Here is a 9611-nt window from a genome sequence, read left to right as displayed (position 1 = left end):
GATTTCAACTACCCAAACATTAACTGGGAGAACTACTTAAGTACTAACTCCCTTGCACAAAATGTCCTAGAATTTATAAACTCAAACACCCTGGAACAACTGGTCAACACTCCCACTAGAGATGGCAACATATTGGACCTGGTCATCACCAACATGGTTGACCGGTGTTCCACACCAGAGGTCAACCCCTCGCTGGTTAGATCTGACCATAAACAAATCACCTTGGATATCCACATTCCGCCCCCACCCCCGGACAAGGAAACCACCGTGAAAAACTTTTCAAAAGCAAACTTCATGTTACTTAAGAAGAAGGTGGAAAGTTTCAAAGCCCCCATGTTAAAGGATAATGCTATCAAAGCTGCAAAATCCTTTACTCAAGCATTTTACGGGCATCTACAAGAATGCATGGATCATGCTATCCCAAGCAAAACCAAGACTCACTCCTCCAAGAAAAGGAAACCAGTCTGGTGGATCCCTGCCATAAACAAGCTATAAAATAGAAGGAGGAAACTAGTACAGAAAAGAGTAAAACCCCAAGAAGGGAAGACATCCCTGATCAGTATCAGCAAGAAACTACGATCCCTCATAAAATCGTCCAAGGCGAGCTTTGAAAGAAAACTTGCCAAGGACTCCAAAGATAACCACACAGCATTCTTTAGCTATGTCAAGAATCTAAGTGGCAATGCTCAGCTCTGCTCAGAGTTAGTGCAGAATGGCACAAAATACACTGAACCAACTGATATTGCCAACATCCTGGCAGACAGGTTCAGTGCAAACTATACTCTCCTCTTACCCCAAAAAGGGTCCATAACCATACAGGAAGAATGTAGTGCCCCTTAAATCACAGACACTCAGGATAAAATAGCCCTCTCCAAAGCCAAAAACACAGCATCAGTGGGACCGGACGGTGTCCCAGGCTGCGTCCTACATGAGCTCAAAGACGAACGAACCCCTCACCTAAACACACTGTTCAAACACAGCCTCTCAACAGGCTACATACCCATAGAGTGGTGAACAGCAACGATTATTCCACTCCACAAAGGTGGAGCCACAACAGACCCCGGGAACTATCACCCTATAAGCCTGACTAGCTTGGTCTGCAAGGCTATGGAGCGCATCATCATGGAACTCATTAACAGAGACATTGGGAGCTTCCAAACACTGGACCCTACACAGTTCAGCTTTGTTAAGGGCAGATCATGCTCTTAAACCTGGTGGACTTCTTTGAGACAGTTACCAAGGCTATAGATGAGGGAAAGGTGGTACACACAGCTTACCTAGACCTCACAAAGGCCTTCGACACCATTCCCCATTCTGGTATTATAGACAAGCTCATCAGCTGGAACATAAATCCCTATGTCATAAGATGGGTTGCCAATTATCTCATGGACAGAACCCACATGGTGAGAATTGCGGGAGCTAGGTCTGACTAAACCGGTTACAAGTGGCATTCCCCAGGGCTCAGTCCTAGGGCACCACCTGTTCGGCATATACTTCTCAGAGGTACAGACAAGCACAGGAGGACTATGGCTGACCAAGTTCGCAGACGACTGCAAACTAGGGGCCATAATTGACTCACCAGCTGACACAGACATCCTCCAAAAGGGTCTCACTGTGATGGATACCTTATGTCAAAATCATGGCCTCAAGCTAAATGCCAAAATGTGCATAGTTATTCCCTTTGGAAATAACAAAGTACCCACAAACTACCACATAGGTGGCAGCCCCCTAAATACGTAAAATGTAATAAGGGATCTGGGGACCCAAGTAGATAGCACTCTCTCCTTTGATAATCACATTGCCAAAGTGGTTAGAAAATCCTTCTATGTGGCCCACCTAATCACAAAAGGGTTTGCATCCAGATCAAAAGAGGTCATTGTGACCCTCTACTCATCACTAATCAGACCCATCATAGAGTACAACACCCCATTTGGGATGTACTTTATAAGACACCTGCAACAGCTGGAAAGACCACAGAAGTATCTCACCAAGAGGATCACTGGCCTCAGACAGATGCCCTATGCAGCTCAACTGAAGAAACTCCAGCTGTACTTGGTTGCATACTGCCTGCTCAGAGGTGATCTCTGCCTGACATACAAGGCCATGTCCAACCTAGAATTGATGAACATGCTCAACATAAAGAAAACCTTATCCCCTCGAGCCACATGATCTAGGAATCTCAACATCACCACAACAATAAATATGATGTGCTGGAGGGATAGATTCCTGTCCCAGAGACCTCCCATGCTTTGGAACAAGATTCCAATCTACATTAGGCAGAGCTCCTCTCTAGCACTCTTCAAGAGAAACCTTGACGAGTGGATGGGAAACAGAAAGTTTATCCTGGGGATCACTTCAGTGGCTCTGCTGGACAGAGGCACAGGGAACTAATCTAAGGGGGCGGTAAAAGCCAACACATTCTGGCTAGACTTATAAATGCCTTCAGGCAACTAGCCTAGTACCTACCTATGAACCTATGAACCAAAGCTTGTAGCTGTGCAAGTTCTGAAAATACAGGTGACACATATCAAGGGAAGTGGACCTTATCACAACTTTTGAATGCATGGGTACGCTGACTGCTGCCAATGTCCTTGTTAGACTGTCATACACATATGAATCTATGGAGACATACACTGCTGTAACTTGCTGATGTCATATTTATGCTGCGCTGTCATGTCATCCTGTGTTGCCTTACTACCACGGTGTGTCCATAGGTTATTCACTCAGATTCATGGAACAGAAACATATTCAGGTCCATGACATACCTGTCATAGGTTCATAGGTTCATAGGTTTATACTAGGCTATCTGCCCTAAGGCATTTATAAGCCTAGCCCAAAGTTTTGTGGCTTACGCCACCCCTTATGTTAAAAAATACTGTGCCCATTAGTTTGTTGTGCCTCTGTCCAGCAGTGACACAGAAATGATTCCCGGGGTAAACCTATGATCTCCCATCCACCGGTCAAGATTTCTCTTGAACAGAGCCAGCGAGGTGCTCTGCCTCACATGGACCGGGATTTTATTCCACAGCATAGGGAGTCTCTGGGTGACAAATCTATCCCTCCAGCATGTCCTGTTTATATCCGTGCTAAGGTTTAAGTCGCTTGCTCTAGTGGATCTGGTAGATTTGGATTTTTTGAGGTGGAGCATGTCCATTAATTCCGGGTTGGACATGGCCTTGTATGTCAGGCACAGGTCACCTCTGAGCAGATGGTATGCGACTGAATAGAGCTGGAGTTTCTTCAGTCTGGCAGCATATGACAGATTTTGGAGTCCCTTTATCCTTTTGGTGAGGAACTTTTGGGGTCTCTCCAATTGCTGCAGTTGTCGGGTGAGATACATCCCGAATGGGGCATTGTACTCGATCATTGGTCTGATAAGTGAAGAGTACAGGGGAACAATGACCTCACTTGATCTGGATGTGAATCCCTTCATGATCAGGTGGGCAATGTAGAAGGTCTTTCTAACCACTTTAGCAATGTGAGTGTCAAAAGAAAGGCCACTGTCAACCTGGGTCCCCAGGTCCCTGATAACCTCTTCTGTGCTTAGTGGATTGCCACCTATATGGTAGCTTGGGGTTACCTTGTTTTTCCCGAAGGGTATGACTATACATTTTTTGGCATTTAACTTCAGGCCATGGCTCTGGAACCAGCTATCAGTTTCCGTGAGACCCCTCTGAAGGATATCTGTGTCCGATGTACTTTCCACTATGGCGCCCAGTTTGCAGTCATCTGCAAACTTTGTCAGCCATAGTCCTCCTATGTTTGCCTGTACTTCTGAGAAGTAGATGCCGAACAACAGGGGGCCAAGGACTGAGCCCTGTGGGACACCACTTGTGATGGCTTGGAGTCTGACATGGTGCCAGCAACTCTAACCCTGTGGGTTCTGTCCTTTAGCCAGTTTGCAACCCATCTTGTGACATATGGGTTTACATTTAAGCTGGTAAGTTTCTCTATAATACCCGAGTGGGGTATTGTGTCGAAAGCTTTTGCAAGGTCAAGGTAGGCTGTATGGACTGCCTTTCCCTCATCAATGGCCTTGGTGACTGTTTCGAAGAAGTCGACCAAGTTCAAAAGGCATGATCTGCCCTTGACAAAGCCAAACTGGGTCGGGTCCAATGTCTGCAAGTCCCCTATGTCTTTGTTTATGAGTTCCATTATGATCCTCTCCATAGCTTTGCAGACCAGGCTTGTTAAGCTTATGGGGCAGGGTCCGTAGAGGCACCGCCTTTGTGGAGTGGGACCACAGTTGCCGTACGCCACTCCTTGGGCATGTATCCTGTGGTAAGGCTAAGATTAAACAGCTGCCTTATGTGCGGGTTTAGTTCCTCATTTAGTTTGTGTAGCACACAGCCGGGGACACCATCCAGTCCCATTGATGCTGTGTTTTTAGCTTTAGAGAGAGCAGCTTTCACCTGCACATTTGAGATGTCTGGGAGGCTACACTCCGCTGGGATAATTATCTCTCCTTTTGGAGGGGAGAGGGGGGTAAAGTTTGCACTGAACCTGTCTGCCAGTATGCTGGCAATGTCTGTGGGTTCAGTGATTTTTGTATCATTTTGGACTAATTCTGAACATATCTGGGAGTTTCCACCCAGGTTTCTAACATAGCTGAAGAAGGCCTTATGATTGTCTTTTGAATCTATGGCAATTTTTTTCTCAAAGTTGGCCTTGGATGATTTTATGAGTGCTCGTATTTTTTTACTAATAATGATCAAGGGTGTCTTCTCTTTTATGGATTTTGCTCTATCATGTAACAGCTTTCTCCTCTTATTGTAAAGTTTGTTTATGGCTGGGGTCCACCAGAGTGGATGTTTGCCCTTGGTGGAAAGAGTCTTGGTTTTATTAGGGATTGCCTGATCCATACAGTCCGGGAGGTGTTCATAGAAGGCATTTGTAAGGGCTTCCGCAGCTTGGGTTGTGGTTTCCACTGGCTCGGGGGCCTTGAAGGATACCACACCAGTCTTGAGTAGTGTGAAGTTTGCTTTAGAGAAGTTCTTCACTGTGGTCTTTTTTGTTTGGGGTGGGGGCGGGATGTGGATTTCCAGTGAGATTAGTTTGTGATCTGATCTCACCAATGAGGGATATACTTCCGGTGTGGAGCATTTTGTCCCCATGTTTGTGATGATGAGATCTAGTATATTTCTCCTCTTGTGGGAACGGTGACTAGTTGTTCCATGGCATTTGAATTTATGAACTCCAGGAACCTTTGGGCTAGAAAGTTGGGACTTGAGTAATGTTCCCAGTCTATATTCGGGTAGTTGAAGTCACCCAATATAATGGTGTTTGGAGATACATTTATACCCTCCAGTGTCTTCAGGAAGGCTGTGTGGGGTTCCTGAGTTTGAGAGGGTGGCCTGTAGCATGCTACAAATTGTGGAGCAGTTTTGCCTATGGTTAATTGCACCTGGATGGTTTCCGATGCTTCGTGCATTGCCACCAACCTGGAGGTGTGGGTATCCTTGATGAATATGGATACACCCCCCCCCTTGTGGTGTGGTCCAGGTTTTGGGGCCAGAATGCATGATATGAGGTAAAACCTGATAGTGCCGGGGTGCTCTCAGGAGCCTTGAACCAGGTTTCAGTCACAGCACAGACATCAATCTTCTCCATACTGAGAAGGGCCTCGAGTGCGTGCATTTTGAGATTTAGACTTCTGGCATTGAGCAGCATTACCCTTAGTTTCTTCCCATTTTTGTTTTCTAGGGTGGTAGGTTTAGAATTTGAGCCTTGCCTAAAAAAGGCACTATGGGGGTGGCAAGAGCCTTAGCTAATATCCGGAATCCTAGGGGTGACAGGTGCAAGCCATCTCTTGCGAAGCAGTGTGGCTTGTCAAGCATGTCATCCCAGGCAGACAGACACTGGATCCCCTTTGAATGACACCAGAAGTTAAGCCAATTGTTAAAGCTGATCATCTTGTCTCTATGTTGTGGCATCATTCTTGGTGAAGGAAGGATACTGCTCAGGGTCAGGGTCATACCTGCCTGGGCTACATAATCAGAGAGCTCCTCTATGTCTCTTTTCATGTAGTCCAGGGAGGTATGTCTCAGGTCGTTCACACCAGCATGGACAATGACTGTGTCATATTTGTACTTGCTGTGGAGTGACCCGAGTGCTTGTGTTATGTGGCGGATTCTAGCGCCCGTTAGGCAGCTTACTGTGACCCTCTCCTTGTTCAGTCTGGTGAGTGGGATGTCAGTGTGTCTGACTATGGAGTCACCTATGACAAGTATGCTTGGTGTTGTATTTGGCCTTAAGGGCTGTGACTGCTTTGCACACTGATTTTGTGGTTTATGTGTTGCCTGTGGTGTGTTATGAGGTGGCAGTTGCTTGGGTGTCTGCTTTGGAGGCCTCTGCTGTTTAGGTAAATTTTTGCTCAGAGCCTCCGAGTATGTCTTTGTGTGTTTATGTGTTTGATTCATTGTTGTGATAGCTTTATGTGAGACTGGTTTTGTGGTGTGTGTAGTTGCCTTCTCCTCCTGTCTGGTCTTGCCAGTCCTGAGTTGAGAGAGCTCAGCCTCCAGTTTGGCTAAATAGCTGCATCTCTTGCAAGTATTTGTGTTATGTGGGAGGAGGAGAGGGTTGTCTGTGTACATGAGGCAATTGTAACATTGCCTCAATATTCCCAAATTCACCAACTGGACAGGAGAGGACGCCAGCATCTGGCCCTTCAAAATGCTAGAGAAATTAAGAAGTTAGGGGTGTAACTGAATAAGAGAGGACGTAGTAAGGAAGTGGGTACTCCTGGGGGGGGGGGGTTGCTAGTGAGGGACTTTGTATAATACAGAAGTGCTAAACCTGAAAAGAAGATACTTTTAAGACAAGTGCTGAGCTTTTTTTTTTGGAGAAAAAAAAAAAAGCTTTTAGGAACAAGTGCTGCGCTTTTTAGTTAAGGGATATGCTGTTTAGATTACTAATAGAGCAGTTCTAAGGGATAAAATGAAGAACAGACTTTATGGAGCCAGAAAAAGTTTAACCTTGTTAACCCAGCGCTGCCCGATGCTGCTCTAGTGGCAACTCCGCGCTAAATCGCGATAAAGCACGCTAAAGCATGCTTGATAGCAGGGGCTGGAAAGAGCCAGGAATTGACCCAAAACGGCCAATAAAACTACAGTTTCAAGTCAGTAACCACTCCCACGGGGGGCAGGGAAGCAGCTCAATGTTTTTCACTGCCACTGATCAACAGAGAGACTTTCCTTTAGCCCAAGCAAAAATGGCCTCACAGAAACTTACAAAACAGTTCAAGAACAGCAAGCCTGTAACTAAACTTTTTTAAATCTCAGAAAAGTGGGAAAAAAGCAAGATTTTTTTTGTTTTTGTTTTTTCAGAGATAGCAGAGGTTCACAAGTAATATCAAGTTATAACAGTGCAGTAAATGACCCCACACAAGAGTGCTAGGCCAAAGACAGAAAATATGCAAGTTTTGAGAAAAAAACGATTTTAAAATTAAGTGCAAACAGCAAATTCAGTAAACAGCTTTTGGTTGTGCTCTAAATACAGCTACTAATGCAGAAATCAAGTTTAACAAGCCAGAAAATGCTCAAACTAGGCAACTATGCAGAAAAACTTATCAGATAAACAGAGGAAAAATACTTAAAATCTCAAAAGTGGCTCCTTTCATCTCAGCATTTTCTCCTCTTGGTGGGTGCTTCACCAACAGCCAACAAGCCTGAAAAGATGCCAAAACCACGAGGCAACTAGGTTTTAAGAGAGGAAGATGAAGGAGTTTTGGAAATGACCCCTGTTGGCCAATAAAACTACAGTTTCAAGTCAGTAACCACTCCCACGGGGGCAGGAAGCAGCTCAATGTTTTACACTGCCACTGATCAACAGAGAGACTTTCCTTTAGCCCAAGCAAAAATGGCCTCACAGAAACTTACAAAACAGTTCAAGAACAGCAAGCCTGTAACTGAACTTTTTTAAATCTCAGAAAAGTGGGAAAAAAAGCAAGATTTTTTTTTGTTTTTGTTTTTTCAGAGATAGCAGAGGTTCACAAGTAATATCAAGTTATAACAGTGCAGTAAATGACCCCACACAAGAGTGCTAGGCCAAAGACAGAAAATATGCAAGTTTTGAGAAAAAAACGATTTTAAAATTAAGTGCAAACAGGAAATTCATTGTGTAACAATACCACCTGTACAACATCACACAACATAAGGTACACAAAAGGATAGGCATACAGTATATGCTGATGACTACTACAAGAAGCATGGCAACACAAGTCTGCAGTACACATGTACATGTCAAGTAATATAGTCACCCTGTGCATCATACACATAGCTTCATGTCCCTGCATCAGTGGGAAGGATAACATGGATGTGCACAGGTATCATCAAATGCATAGGGTGTGGTGTAGGATTGCTGGAGGCCTGGGCTGGCCCAAATGGTTGACAACATGTGTGTGATTCAGGAAGGGGAGTGGGGTAGATGGACCATGGAGAGATGCCATGTGTGTCTGTAGGTGACCTGCACGTGACAGTGGTGTGTGAGTGTGTACATGTTCACAGTCAACATCAGTGCTAGCCTTACATGTGCTTATGTTGGACAGCTTTGGGCCATATATGGTAGAGTTGACAGTTCACCATCTCCAGCCCTGAACACAGGAACTGGCTCTGCTAGGAGTTGCTGTGGCACCACCTTGCCCAAGATCAGACCTGGTGCTAGTACCTGATGGTGACCGAAGTCTGCTGGGACTGTGTCCCTTATGGGACTGACCAAGACCAGGAGCCCATGACATGCTATGTTGTGGTGTGGACAGCATACTCTCCTCTGTAACACTGGATGTACTGCCACTATGGGAGCATAACTGTGCATGGCCACCTGGACTCTCAGCAGATGGTGTTGCTGACCTACGCCCACGGGTCTGACACCCTATTACAACCACATGTTCCAGCACAGACAGTGTGCAGTCCAAGACCACCATCTGTCCACTGCATCAGTAAACCAATCCAGGGTGTCCCCAATGTGGTGGAGGCAGTCATAAATGTCAGACTGTGCTGCATCCATAACTCTAAGCATACATCTGGTTTTCCATTCAGAATGTGCCTGTGCCTCCACGATGGCCCAACACATGCATCGAGTGATCTGCAATGTGAGACCTGCAATAGGTGGTGGATGTACAGCAGTCCTCCTATGAGCACCCCTGTCAATTGTGTGGGACCTCACCAGCTCTCTGGCTATGGCCACTGTCTACACTCACTGAAGCCATAGTTGCCACACTGACCTGTTCAATGTCACCACCCTCTGATTGCCTAATATCTGTGGCCTCTAGGGAATGGGTATGTGTGGGTGTATTGACTGTGTGTGGTGACAATGGGGGCAGAAGAGGAATGTCAACCTCTGGGCCAGATTCAGCTCCTGACAACCCTACCCATGCCTCACTGTGGCCACCATCATCATTAGAGTCCAAAGAGACACTGACAACAGGTTGTGTGGGCGAGAGTTGCTAACCCCCTCAGTCACCTGTGGGAACCAAGACAAAAACAATACATTGCTACCTGCACTATTATGTATGTAAACTCCACAAAGACTCATAATAATGGGGATCCACAATTGCATTACCAATTTCACATCTTCTCATCTCCACTCTCATGCACAACAGACTTCCTCACAAC

The sequence above is a fragment of the Protopterus annectens genome, chromosome 4.part0 (assembly GCF_019279795.1).
Source record: "Protopterus annectens isolate FY-2018-M chromosome 4.part0, PAN1.0, whole genome shotgun sequence".
Taxonomy (NCBI): Eukaryota; Metazoa; Chordata; order Ceratodontiformes; family Protopteridae; genus Protopterus; species Protopterus annectens.
This window is presented reverse-complemented; position numbering follows the sequence as displayed.